The sequence below is a fragment of the Manis javanica genome, chromosome 12 (assembly GCF_040802235.1).
Source record: "Manis javanica isolate MJ-LG chromosome 12, MJ_LKY, whole genome shotgun sequence".
In the NCBI taxonomy this organism is placed as follows: Eukaryota; Metazoa; Chordata; class Mammalia; order Pholidota; family Manidae; genus Manis; species Manis javanica.
The window spans coordinates 88,866,190-88,881,206 of NC_133167.1; positions in this window are offsets into that span (position 1 = coordinate 88,866,190).

Here is a 15,017-nt window from a genome sequence, read left to right on the forward strand (position 1 = left end):
TAGCTGGCTGCGGGGACCCACTCACAGATTTTACTTTTCTGTTTCCCTAATATCCAGTACAGTGCGCACTGTGTGTCTGTGCTCCCAGTGCAGATGACTAGGGTTGTGTATTTAGCAGTCCTGGGCTTCCACTCCCTACCCTCTCTGACTCCTCTCCTCCCACCAGTGATCTGGGGTGGGGGGAGCATTCATGTCCTGCTGGGCTACAGCTTGTATCTTACCCCCTTCATGAGGTGCTGAGTTCTCACAGGTGTAGATGTAGCCTGGCTGTTGTACCATATCCTCTAGTCTCTCTGTTAGGTGTAGTTTCATTTGTTGTATTTTCAAAAATATATATGGTTTTGGGAGGAGATTTCCGCTGCCCTACTCACACTGCCATCTTCCCCCTCTGTCTCCTCTTTTTTTTTGAAATGTGAAAAACTCAGGTATGCAAGGTATTTTCCTGACTTAGGTTTTTTCCATTGAAGTAGTATAAGTCCCCATAGGAGCTCTGACCACTGGACTAAATCCCTGGGCCCAGATTCCATCAGAACTTCCTTACAAATTACCCGTGTGACCTCAAATAAACCATTCAACCATTGGCTCACTTGAGCCATTTTTAAAAAGGAGGAATTGGACTTTCAGAATTTCATTATTTTATGTTTATTAACTGAGTTACGAATTGGGACTAATTCCTGGATAGCCTTCATTTTAGACATAGAGAAGATGAATCTAAATTGTTGGTACCCCTGTTCATATCCCAGGTTCTTATTGACACATACAATTACTCATTCCACAATTTTAGAGCAAGACCTACTAAGGATGCTCATTGATGTGCCTATGCAATCTCGGGAATCAAAGGCTTTGACAATGACTAACACCAGAAGACATGTATTTATTCTTGAAGTGGAAAGAGCTCCATGTTATACATCAATCTTTTTTACCTCTTGGGTAGTAAAAATGCTAGCACTAGATTATGGAAAACAATGACATATACTATAAGGAAAGATCACTGTCTGTAGGTAGAAACATGCACTTATATTTCTGTCCAAAACTTTACTAAAGCATGCTTAAAAGAGGTCTGGAAACACCTGAAAATATGAGCATACATTTAGAAACCTGGGCAGAGACTTAACTACACCTTTTTGGTTTGTGCTGTGACTGCAGGCAGGCTGTGTCCTCACTTAGAGTGCTCATAACCAGAAAAGTAAAAGGTGTCCTAGGCGGGTAGAAAGAACCAAAGGCCAAGAGCCAGAAGCCTTGAGCTCTAGGCCTAAATCTAATACTAACAAGCTTTGTGTTAAGACCGAGATATTTTCTGTGCTTTGGCCACAGAATTAGGAGAAAATGTATTATTAGTGTTCAAACTAAAATTATATTATCTCTACTACCCTCTCATATCCTTTTGTATGACTGTTGCCTTTGTGTGTGGGTATTACAAAAGTTAATGGGTTGAGGCTTGTAAAACATTTCTAGGTAAGGTGGATTCTAAACCAAAGTAGAGAGGGCAGTTCCTACTTCAAGATCCTTCCCTTCTTCTTTCAGTACCCCTTTGCACTTAATGCTTTTCCTCACTTCTCAGGTCACTCCACCATTCCAGGCCTACTTATGCCAATGGTATATACCATGCACAGAACTTCCTAACTGCCTCTTTCAGAAAAAGCTTCTCTTCTAATTTCCATTCTCCTCTGTTCAATGTTAGTGAACAAAGCCAGTTACATAAACTAATTCCTCGTATATTCCATTTGTAGTCCACTGATGTATGTATCTTAACTAAACAAAAGGAAAGAATCAACTGATGGCATTATTAATAGCTAGCAAAAGATATGAATTGATGTTTTTTGATGTCCCTTCAACCATACCACATAAACTCAATTTAACTGCTTTGTATTATGGAAAGCATTTTACTATTCTAAAGTGTTTTTACAAATATTATCTGTTAGGTAAACAAAAGAGTTATTTCCCAATATGTACTTACAAGTAGAACAAATTGAGATTTTAGATTATGATCCACCCACATTTTTATAATCACTTAGAATAAAAAGTTATAATCTGGTTCTGTTTTAGCCTGGTCTCAAGTGCATGCCACCAAATATTGCTGCCTTCCTGCAAAGAAGGTGCTGGGAACATCCAGGTCATGATTATAAAAGAATTATTTTTAAAAATACCAGTCAATTCATTATTAAGGGTTAATTACAGACAAACTGTAAACTTTAAAACAAGGCACCATCAAGGAGGGAACCACATAGATAAGTAGTCCCAAAAATCCAGGAAGGACTTCTCTTATGCTTTGGGCCAAATACAAAGCTGTGCACATGCAGGAGAATACTGTGCAGTCTTTAGAGAACAATTGCTGGGGACCTGTGAGTTAAATGGATATACTGTAAGTTGTACAAATACTGGGAGACATTGTAGTTCTGATTAGCCAGAATGGAAAGGTCTCATAAAATATTATCAGCCTTTGGTTGAGACTAGAAAGGTCTCATTTGAGAAGTAAGACTACTCTAGACCTACTCCTGCAAAACTTAAAACCAATTTGGCAAAAACAAATTGAGGTTGACAATCAAATTCTCAGTAAGGCAACATTCTCAATGTCCAGCCCCAAACAAAAAACTATTAGATATAAAAAGAAACAAGAAAATGTGATGCGTAATCAAGAGAGGAAAACATAGTTAATACAAACAAACAAGTATACAAATGCTGAAATTAGCAGATCAAGGCTTTAAAAGAGCTATGATAAATACCTCCAATGTCTTAAAGGAAAAGATATATACAATGAATGAGACAGATTAAGTAATCACAAGTGAGAAAAGAAAACTTATCTTAAGAAAAGGAAATACTAAAGGTGAAAGTTCAATATCTATAGTGAAATTAGCTTAACAGCACTTGGATATTGGATACAGAAAATGTGTCAATAAATGTAAAGACCCATCAAATGAAACTATTTAAATTAAAACACAGAGATAAAACACATACATACACACACACACACACATACACACACATACACAAAACAATAATAAAATCCTACTCACCAATAGAATAAAAACAAGTGGTCTGATGATACTTATAACTCAAATACCAAAAATAAATGAAAGAGAATAGAAGATTTAAAAAAAAAAGCATCTGAAGAAAAAATAGTCAAAGTTTTCCAGAACTTGATCATGATTACCAATGCATAAATCCAAGAAGCTTAAGGAAATCTAGATAAAGAAAACCACACCTAAGCACATTATAGTCAAATTGCTAAAATCCAGATTTAAAGAGAATATCTTGAAATCGACCATTACCTACAATAGAACAATAATAACTGCCAATTTCTCATCAGAAACAACACAAGCCAGGATAAAATGGAATGAAATATGAAAATACTGAAAACAAATAAAATTCTGTCAGCCTAGAATGCTATATTCAGCAAAGATATCCTTCAAAAATGAAAATAAAACAAAGACATTCTCCAATTAGCAAAAATTGAGATAATTTGTCACCAGCAGACTTGAACTACAAGAAATATTAACAGAACTTCTTTAAACTGAACAAATTCCAAATAATTTATGTACATACTCTAAAGTCTAGTAAATGGACCTTAATTATCCTCTCTCAAGTTTGAGTGGGGGCTGTGCTAAGCATATTCCTGAAAAGACTAAACTATGGAAAGGGAGAAAGTGCCTTTATATATAGTGAAGAAACCTGGCAAACATTACATTAACCAAGTGATGAAAGTTAACATCATTAGTGATGTCACAATGACAGCATGTCTTAAAATGATGTGATTTTAGAATGGCACTTCACCTCTGTGGTATGAGAAACCATAATCCCAGTCTAACTATAAGAAAAAGATCCAAAAAACCCAGATTAATGGGCATTCTACAAAATAGCCTGCCATTATTCCTGAAAACTCTCAATGTCAATAAAAACAAGGAAGGTCTGAGAAATTGTCACAGACCAGACGACACTGAGAAATATGATTATCTAAATGCAATGCCTTATCCCAGGGGTGGGATGCTAGAATAGAAAAATAACATTAGGGAAAAACTAGTGAAATCACAGTGATGTGTGAAATTTTGTGAAAAGAAGTGTATCAATGCTGACTTCTTATTTGTGACAAATTCATCATAGTAAGATAAAGAAGTTAGCAACAGGGGAAACAAGGTGATGAGTAAACAGAAACCCTCGAAAGTGTCTTTGCAACCTTTCTGTAAATGTAAACCTATTCTAAAATTTTAAAATGTTTTAAACAGAGAGAGACAGTATAGACCTGCTACTGCCCTGATAACTACAGGAGATGTGAATAAAAGAACTCCTCTCATCTTTGCCCTGATGAATATGATCACGTAATGAGCATCCAAACTTTTTCCAATGGACTACCCCTTGATTTTACCCTTTGGTCATTCATAACCTCCTACCAAGCTATCACTTGCATCTTCCCCATAAAATAATCAGGACTTTCTATTTCCAGAATATTCTTACTAATGCATTAACTTCTGTAGCACTCATAAATCTCAGGTAAAGGCCAGAATGGCTCATTCAGATGCCTTAGGTGAGAGGAAGGATTTTCAAATAACATCTGACTTTGTAACTAGCTCCTAACTATGCACTGTCTAGGTGTCAGATCTCTCTTCTGCCACTTACAAACTATGTGACCATGGACAAGTTACATAATATTTCTGTGTCCTAATACTTTTATTCGTTAGAGAGAACAGCTTGTGTCTACCTTACATAGATGTTTTGAGCTTCTAATAAGTTTACATACTATACAAAAGTGTTTGTAATCTACAAAAATGTAGTTTTGATAGACAAAGGGGCACAGACATTATGAAGATGACGAACACCACATGATTGGGTAAAGCACTGCCACTGCCATTTGGCAGATATTAGATCCTCATCCCATTTTACTATTTAGAAAGCATCTGAACCTGCCCATTCAGACAGCATATTTGCTCTGAAAGGGCATGTCATGCTATATTTCTTCCTCCCATTGAAATACATAAAAATATAAACATGCAACTGTGAGTGAATTTTTTCACCCTAAATTCCTTATTTTCCTTTATTTTCTTCCAAACTGCTTCTCACTCATATTAAGACCTTATTTCCTTACGAGTGCTGCTGCTTAGTATATTGATTCTGACTTTCCCCTGGTGTCTACTGAGATACAGCTCAAACAGATCAAGAGAAATACAAAAATGATCCCCAAAAATGAAACCAGCAAACATTCAAAGCAGTAAAAAGAAAGCTGGTTGGAGGAAAGGAGAGAAAATAAACATAGTTGAGTTAGGGATGTAATGAATTAATTGTCCCCCATCAGCCCTGCCTTCATGAATTCTGTTCAGTTGGAGGTGTTGAATAAACATACATTAAACTCACATACAAATAAACTTCAAACTCACATTATATAAAATGGCTGTTTGTATATCTAATCTTCTGAGGTTGGGAACTGAAGGAGCAAAGGACTATTTTTCTACAGTATGACTCAAAACAAAAAAATTATGGCTGGACAGTTAGCTTGGGGATCTGAAGAAATTTTGTTTGTGTGGTTATTAATGCTGTGGTTGGTTTCTACCTTACTACGCTTACGATCATTTTATTTTAATCATATATGAAACTTCCCAGATATTTTGGAAAGACTTCATAAATAAGTGAATGTATTTGCCATTTTAGCCTTTATTACTGTCCCTTGGAATGAGTGACAGACTTGATTTACAAGGTCACCTACCATTCTCCTACCATTCTTGTACCTTCAGCTATCCCATAAGTTTAATGTCTTTTATTACATTTCACAGAAAGTATATGGTATTTTCCTGGGTCACAGAGATGATGTCCCTATTACATTCTCTCATCAGATCATTGACACCATAAACTATAATGGCTTCTTCAGAACTATTAATGTATCTGGCATCAGCCTATATTGGGGAAGTCCTTAATCCTGCAAATGGCTGTTAGTAACTGACATTACACAGAGCATTTTCATCTCAATCGTGAAGTGATATATATATATAAAGTGTTAATCTTGCTACAATGACAGCCATTTCTAAAATGGAATGCAACAGCTGGATAGCTACCACTCATCAAAAGGCCAGAGATGAACACTGTATTTAATATGAGCTGAATTAGTCTTCTGAAATCTGCTCTCACTTTTAATTGGGGATTAAAACATGTCACTGTGACCAGTATTTCTTTATTTGTATAAAGTAAAATTACTCAGTTTGGTATTGCAGTAAATTAAGGCAAGGAGTTTAGGATGCCAGTGATGAATGAGAGAGCAGGCAGGCAGAGAACTTCACTCACTATTTAAACAATGGTGTTTGAATACAACAGTGCCCATTCAGTGTCCCGCTGTCATGAGAAATGGAGGCATTCACCTGAATGGATACATGAGAGTAGTCCATGGCTATTTCTCTCATATTAGCATGACATCTCCTGTGTTTCATGTGGCGAAAGTACATTGAGTTCAATGTATTCCCACAATCATCCATATAAACTATGCATATTTAAAATTTGCACTTTTAAGTTAATAGGTGTTGGTTATTCTAGCCTCTTCTATGAATATAGAGAAAATATCAGCACTCTGATTAAAAACCAAACAAACACAAATGCACAGTGAGTTTTCTAAATATATATTATAACTAACCCAGAACAATGCTCTTCACCAGTAAAAACTGGACTTGGAAGCAGAAGACTTGATTTTTGAGTCTGAGCCCTGTCATTTCATAACTTTGTGATTTAGACTATGATTTGGGGCCAACATTCTCATATGAAAAGTATAGATACAATACCTAACTCATATTATTATATCAAAGATCAAGTGAATTAATGTGTATAAAGGATTTTTAGAAAAATTAAGACCCTATATAAATATAAGAGGGACATATATCTTTACCTAAGCTCAGATCACTAATGTATATGACCTTAAGTACTAGAAATAATGGGAAATAGAACTGTAAATATGTCTTGATGAACTGTTTCTGAATTACCAGAAAATCTTTTTTCTTGGATATGTTTTCTAATGGTAGGACCCTTTAATATTTTATATTCATTCTTCAAAGATTAAATTACTGATATAGACCACGTAACACTTGAGAGCTGAAATACATATGAGACCGATAGACCTTTAAAAGATGTATATGAATGCTAATGGAAATACATCAAATATGTAGTAATCTATTATAAGAACTATTTGGTCTATCTTTGTGTCTGATTCATTCAAGCAGATGTTTGACTGAAAAGTTGTCGATTAAATAATATCAAGGAATATTATTTTGATTAACAATTAAAAAGATACTTAAAGACTTATTATTTAGAAAGCTCTAGGACAAAATTGTATGAACAATGGAAATTTCCAACATTAAGAACTCTCACAATATACTGAGCTTCCACCCACCTACTTAATTGCATTTCTTTTCATAATCTTTTTATGTTGAAGACTCTCCCTCCATCTAACATGAGTTAATGGGGTTATATCCTGAGGAGCAAGTGCAGCTGAAGCACTAACTTCATTAGTTGCCTGACTCTACCTGTCAAGAATTCTGGCTCCAGACCAATTCAAGGTAAATTTATACTGGGAAATAAGGTTACAAATGAACATATTTGGAGAAGAGACTGGTGGCTAAAACTCTTTTATATGAAAATGTGATAATACATGATTGTTTTGAGGACTTAAGTGCTCATAAAATTCTTCATCAACAATATATCCAAACTAGTTGGAGACTGCTTTAGGACATGAGGTAAATCAGCTTTCTTTTTCTTTCCAAAAATACAGAGGTGAACAGGGTTAAAGAACTCCTTACCTGACCCTACCACACACCATCCATCTTTAATATTTACCTATCTAATCAAATACATTATAATATCAGCCTTGGAAACTAAACAAGAGTCAATTCTAATGCTTTATATATTTTAGCTACAAGAACCACACCCATATTGCACACTTAAACTTTATCTTGATAGATTGTGAACTGAAACTCTTTCTTTCTTAACTGATAATTATTATCTCTTATTTTTCCATACCACATTATTTTGAATACAAGAAGATATGAACTTTATGAATGCAAATGAAGAGATGTCATATAGTTAGGGTGACCACTAATCTATTGCTCATACACCTTGAGAATGCAAGGACAACAAGCCTAAACCAGGATTATGTGCCCACCTAGGAAAGTCAGTCTAGGTGTCCAGGATGCTTAAGAGTTCAGCTCCAAAAACCTAAGTGCACCTAAGAATTATTACACTGTTCAACCAGCATCTATATCTATATCTAGCAATATCTGTCTGTCTATGCATATCAACAGGGCAATTCAATGATTTTTTAAGGTATTCTCTGTCTAATAACTCAATATCTTATATGAAATATGAAATCAAATTTTCACCATATACTGCCCATAAGAGATAATATGATGTGTTACAGAGTTTCCCATTTTTCTATTCTGATGATCTTTAATGATGATATTTTTAAAATAAATTATCAGATTCCTTTACTAGCTTGGAATCCTTATTTTTAGTGAATTATTTATCTGGGGAACAATGATGACTTACTCCGAAAGAGCCTAAATTCTTCTTTCCTGAAAGCATAATGCTAATTTAAAAAATCAAACAAAAAGCCCCAAAGGGTTATGTAAATAAAAGGAACAATGTTACTCTCACTTTTGATGGTATCCTCTCCAATTTAATAAAATGAATAATCATAAGCTAAAAGAAATTAAGCAAATTTGTTGGACAAAGTAACTTTTCTGTGTCTCTGTTCCCTCTTGTGTAATGACAGACAATATTAAGAATATCTGTGAAGGTTGTGAAGGCAAAAGAGAAATAATGAAAATTCCCTCATAAGGTAGTTGTGAAGACTGAGTAAGGTGCTATACATAAAGCACTTAGAATGGTGCCTGGCAAATGTTGCTTAAGAAACATTGCCTGAATTTTGAAACAACGGAAAATAAGACAAAGAATTCCCTGAGAAGAGCCAAAATCACCTTATTACTTACAAAGGCAAAGCTGGAAGATATAACTTATTTATCTGTAGACAAGTGAGCTTTCTGATATATATCTCCCAAGGCAACACTGAACCTGCAAGACTAATGGTATGCAAAGACTCTCTATGGGCAGGTTTGCTCCCAAGAAGCTGGGAACAGAAATGACCAGGGCTATTTCATCAGCTAGCTTACGATAGTTTTATTTATGACCCATGCAACATTTCTAGTAATGGTCAGCCTTAGGGATGTACTTCACATGCATCTCAACTCACTCCAGGACTCAAGCTGATGGAATAGTCAGTATCTGCAACAGTGCGGACAGCTATGGCAATAGTGTCGTGACCTTGGTGACACTCATACTGGCCGTTAAACTGCTTCCCAGAAGTGACACACATCTGTCCTTCTCACATTATATAGAGAACAAACCATATGGTCAAACGTGAACTTAAGTAGGCAAGGAAGTTTGGCCCTACTATGTGCAGGGAATGAAAAGAGAAACAGCGTATTTGTAAACAGCCCTGCAGACTCATAGTTTTCCCTTCTTGCCACTAAATATTTGGATCCCTCTCCTTCCCACACACAAAAGAGAATCACCTCTTTCCCAAGGAATGCAACCTCAAAGTGTCTGTTAGTCAAAGAATCAAGTCAAAATCTAACTTCTGTGGGTGAAATGGAAGACTCTGTATCAAAGGATTACGTTAGAAAACTTTGTATCAAGTCCAGATATGACTCCTCTTGCCCCAGACACCTCTGAGTTACAAAGACATATTATCTTCCCACATCCTCACCAACTCCCACTGCATATATAATATACAATATGGAACATAAATGGGATAACCTAGCATTCCCATTCAGAAAGGGGCAAGCTGGAGGACTGGAAATATCACAGCAATTTTAAATCCCACTGGGCAGATAACAGATGAGCCCCTTTCCATGTCAAAGGAAATATTCCTTGACTGTATTTCAACTCTGATTCCTGGAAAAAGAGTCCACAGTCTAGTGATTTCTATGGCAATTTGCTCTACCTTTTGAAAAGAGGCTCTTTGTTTATTATTCTCCTTCACCACATCTGGAGAGGACACTGGAGAATATACCTTCTTGGGATACAGAGCTGCTTTGCACCTTGCATCCTGCTCATAGAAGGTTATGGTTCCAAGGTTAATATTTTTAAGTCTCAAAGAGTCAGGAACTTTTTTTTAGTACTGTTCTACAGTTTACCAGAGAGCACAATTCTCAAAAAAACTTTCCTATTTGATTCTAGTAAGATATCCACAGGCTAATAGCCAAGCCTGTAGTTTTTTGTAAAGGTATGCCTCTTTCTCTATACTAGTAAGTATTTGAGCTTATACAGCTCTGTCGTAAGAACCACATAGTTAGCCTCAATTCCCTGAGCCATATTGTCTACCTGAAAGCATTTACTGGTACTAATCTGTTTGTTTTTGAGGTTTTAACAATGGTTGTGATAGCTCAATTGTTGATTTTATCCTTTCCAGCAAGACTGAGTTCTATCAGCCTTCCAGCTTTGTCACTCAAGAGGTTTCTAAGACTTATAGTTTGCCTAATGTACAAAAGAAATAATGCCCCTTCTCATCCTGAGTCCTTTCTATATTTTGATTTTTTCTTGCAAAATAGTCTTTTCTGAGATTGCAGTACCTTTCCAAATGCAATGAACAGTAAGCAACATATGCTACTGATGTCCTTTTTCTAACTTCCTGAGTAAGACCTATAAGCTCACTGCTACATTATCTACCTTCTAAGTTATTGCAGGTCACTCTTTTTACCAAGTATGCTGCTGAATAACATGGTTCATAGTATTTCCAACTCCAGTACTAGCTCCCTCACTCTTCATTACCTGGCCTTTAAGGCAATGCTAAAAGTTCAGTTTTTTTATATGAACATTCCTAGAAACAAATTCCTGTGTCAAATAAAACAGGCCACATTATAGTATGGTAGCAAATCTTTCCAAATTATAGAGACTTATGCAACACTTCCATCAAGGATTGTTTAAGTGCTCTGCTAAATCCTTCCTACTTAATGGTCCAAGCTGCTGGAGCAAGCCCTATCTAGTCCTTCTGGAAAGAGGAAAGAGTCAGTAACCTGACTTCATCTGTGCAGAGAAATGTAACCCTACCTCTAATGACTTCATAGCTACTTATGCCCAGGTTCTTCCACTAAATGAAGGGATTATACCTCTCTTGCTAGGGAAGGAAGGAAGGAATGAATGTATGGAGAGAGGTGTGGAGTGCTAGGGTAATGGAATGCCTTCCATGTGAAAGAAGACAGCATTCCTGGGAAAGATGTAGCATACCCCCAATTCTCTGTAAATAACTCAATGACATGTTCCTTTAACCCACTCAATTTCACCATGAAGGTCACAGCCAACTAAACTGTGGCTATTCCTCTCTGGGGAGATTAATGTTCTATCAGACAGACCTGCTCCTAGAAATACGAAGCTGCCCTCTTTCCCCACCCAAGTACAAAGTAAGTAAGATAATTGGAGTATTTTCCTGGGGCCGCTGGTATGCAGGGTAGATTTTTCCCCCCCAGGCTCCTAAATAGGCCACAGAAATACATTTATTAAATTAACACCAGACCCAAACCTGAAAACCTAATTCCTATTTTATATAATATTCCCAATTATGTCCAGTTGTATTAATCAATAAAGCTCATCAGAGATGAGACAATTATTTCAGGTGTCTTTCTTTTCCCACTCAGAATATTCAAATTTTAATTTCCCCTCTAAGCACCATGGTTTTGTCAATCCAGCAACATACTGAATGTGGACTCTGTAGAATCACAGATGTAAATGTTGCTAGTGAATAATCATTTTCTCATTTTAAGTCTCACGTGCTCATACAGACATCACTTGAGGTGATGTAGACAAGCCATTTGAGTCCAAGTGTATTGCCTACAACATTTTCTTTGGCCCTAAATGGCCAGAGTGCCTTGGGACATAGACCTACTACCACCTACCTATGCCTGGCATCAAAATATACCAAAGTTGAGACAAGTCATCCAATTAACTTCCATTCATCCATTTGTTAGCTTCAGCAACTACCAACACTTGTTCTGATCCAGTTTCATCAATTTCCCACCCCCACTTCAGCTGCTGCTGATAATGATTGTTTGAAAAATAAAATGAAGAAAATCTTGTCCTTTCACTCACAGACACTTTAATTGATATTAACAATTTAAAGCTGGAACTTTCCCTAGAGTTCTGTAGAAGTCAACTGCTTTATAGTATTTAGAAGCAGCAAACATTGCTTATCTTCCAAAGTGAAAAAGGGCCAGTGAAACTCTCTTTTAGGTCTAATTGAACATTTGTATGTCTCAGCCTACCTGCCAAGGCCTCTGTTAATGGCAGACAAGTAGAGATTCCATTTCCCACAAAACCCCATGAGACCGAGTGACTGCAGATGGCACCCAGGCTGCCTGCACATGCAGATCACCAGGTTGCTGCTGTTACAGTCAGGGCCAGCTGGTGTTTCAAGTTCTCCCAATGTCTGTTGCCAACGTTTTGGCTAAGGTCTGCACTCCTCAGTCTTTGCTGATTTTCTGTTCTTTGCTGAGGGTTGGTCACTGTTTACTAGGGTCAAAAACTTTGCTAATACCATCACTTTTACTGAGGCCCGTGCTTTTGCTGGTCTATCCACCTTTGTCCAAGAAGAGCGAGTCCTGCACATCATCTACTGAATACCCATGCATTTTAATGAAGCACTGCCGCCGCTCAACTGACCTGTTCTATGTATGCAAAAAGCCCCAGATACTTCTCATATATTTTGGTCTTCCACATTTTACTCATTGTCTATCAATCCATGCGGCAGATATTGGGGTATTTGGGTAGGTTAAAATACTAGTATCCTTACTGTCTGCCTAAGTTGTAAAGTAGCTGGGAAATAAAACAAATGGAGTAAGAAAAGGGAATTGGGAAGAGGACAAATATCTTACTTTCATTTATTAAAAGAGCTGATATTGGGGAATACTGCTCATATATATATAGTCAACTGTACTTCCTAATATTAAACCTGAAACCAGGCAGATTTACCTAATCTCAGGTATCTCCCAGAATTGAGGCAGGTCCCTATAAAATGCATAATATGGAAGAGCAAAAGACAATGATAATCTCTGTGAGCAAGACTACTTCTAGGGGGAAGAAATGGGAAAGAGGCTGAGCTGTGCATGTCTCATTTACCTTTCCAAACACAATGACCTGATTAAGTTACTTTTCTTGAAAAGAGGTGAGTGGAATAGACAATGAGGGACCTCAAGTATCATAATATAAAGCTGCCTTCACAAAGGAGAAAGTATCAGGAAGGGGAAGGAACTCACTCTGTTGTAGTTGTTTTATTTTACTATAGCTGTCAACCATGTCTGACTATGGACAAACTTGCATTAAAAAAAAAAAAAAGAAAATTCCTAGGTTGTGCAACATAGAAACAAACAAAATGAGATTTTTTTCAATGTACAGCAAAGATATGGAAAGAGATTGCATGATGTTGGTATAGCAAGAGATTTCAGGCCCCATTACCAGGACATTAGGCCTGGGGGACATGGCTGACTTAGTGGCGAATTTATTGTCTTACCTGGTAGAAATTGTGTCTGGGCACTGAAATGTCTCTTCTGAAGGGGGAAGGTAAAAATCAAGATGCTCAGGTATGGTAGGGCTTCTCAGGTGTGGTAGATCCATCACACCAAGCAGATTGCTGAATATGACTGCCAGTCCACCCTGAATAAATTATCAAAAAGAACAAAAATTCTCATAAAGCTCAGGAGACAGACTGATGTAGGTATATACTTTGTGTATGCTATTCTCACGTCTTTTTTTTATTATGGAAAAATATGCATGACATAAAATTTTAACCATTTTAAGTGGATAATTCAGTGGCATTAAGTACATTCACAATGTTGTATAACCATCACCAATATCCATTTCCAGAACCCATGTCTTTTTTGATGCCTAATAATCTTTGTGCATTGAACTGAGCAGAGCCCGTGATTTTCAGGTCCAATATCTTCAAACTTAATCTTGACCTTCTTGGATTTGGAACAAAGAAAATTACCAGCATTGTGATCATCATCATAATGACTGTCATCCAAACGCATCCCATAAGTGATAGAACTGGGCCTGGAATCCAAGATTTATGATTCTTAATCCCCTAGTCTCTCCACAGCTCCTTCTTCACTATAGCTATTGTTGTATAAGAGATGCTTTAAATTCAATTATGAAGGAAGTAATTAAAAGATCTGACCAATTGCTTTAGTACCTGAAGCATTTTTTAAGTAAGTATTCTTTCATGAGAAGGGCACTGAGAAAGAAGAAACAAAAGGGACTTTAATCATTTCATCTCCTGGTGTTATCAAATATTCAGTATTTATTTAATAATGAATGCTAGGTAAAACGTAATTCCAGAAGAAATATTAGGCAGCTTTAATGCAAAGACAAGTGTATAATAACAGAGTATTTTATCCACTGCTTCTTGGTCTCTATGAGCACCGTGCTGGTTAAATCCAGATGTGCTGCTTTGCACCTGATGCTTGGGAGCTGAGCGCTTTGCTATACTTAGCATCAGCACCACAGGCATGTCGCCCAAATAACTAATGTGTTTCATGATGCCACTTCTGTTTTTCTTTCTCCTAACATCTTCTCTCACTCTCTTCCATCTAAATCTAGGACTTTGTGCTAGTCCAAATACAGAAAACTTTGCTTATTATTAAAAAATCAATTGTAAAAAAGGAAAAACCTTTCTCAATGTTTCAAACTAATGAAACTTAATGCAAATATGAACACCTCATTCTGTATCACTTTAAAATAGACTCTTTTTTTAAAATTATCAATAGTGAAATTTACCTTTTTGTGGCATACAGTTCCATGGGCTTTTACATGTCTATAGACTTCTGTAACCACTACCACAGACAGCACAAAGAGCTTTTCCAACACCCCAAGAAGTCCTCATGCTGCTCCTTTGTATTCAGAGCTTCCCCAAACTCCTAACCCTTGGCAACCACGACTTGTTCTCTTTTCCCATGTTTTGACATGTCCCAAATGTTAAGTGGACTAATTTCTAATAAAATGAGGTC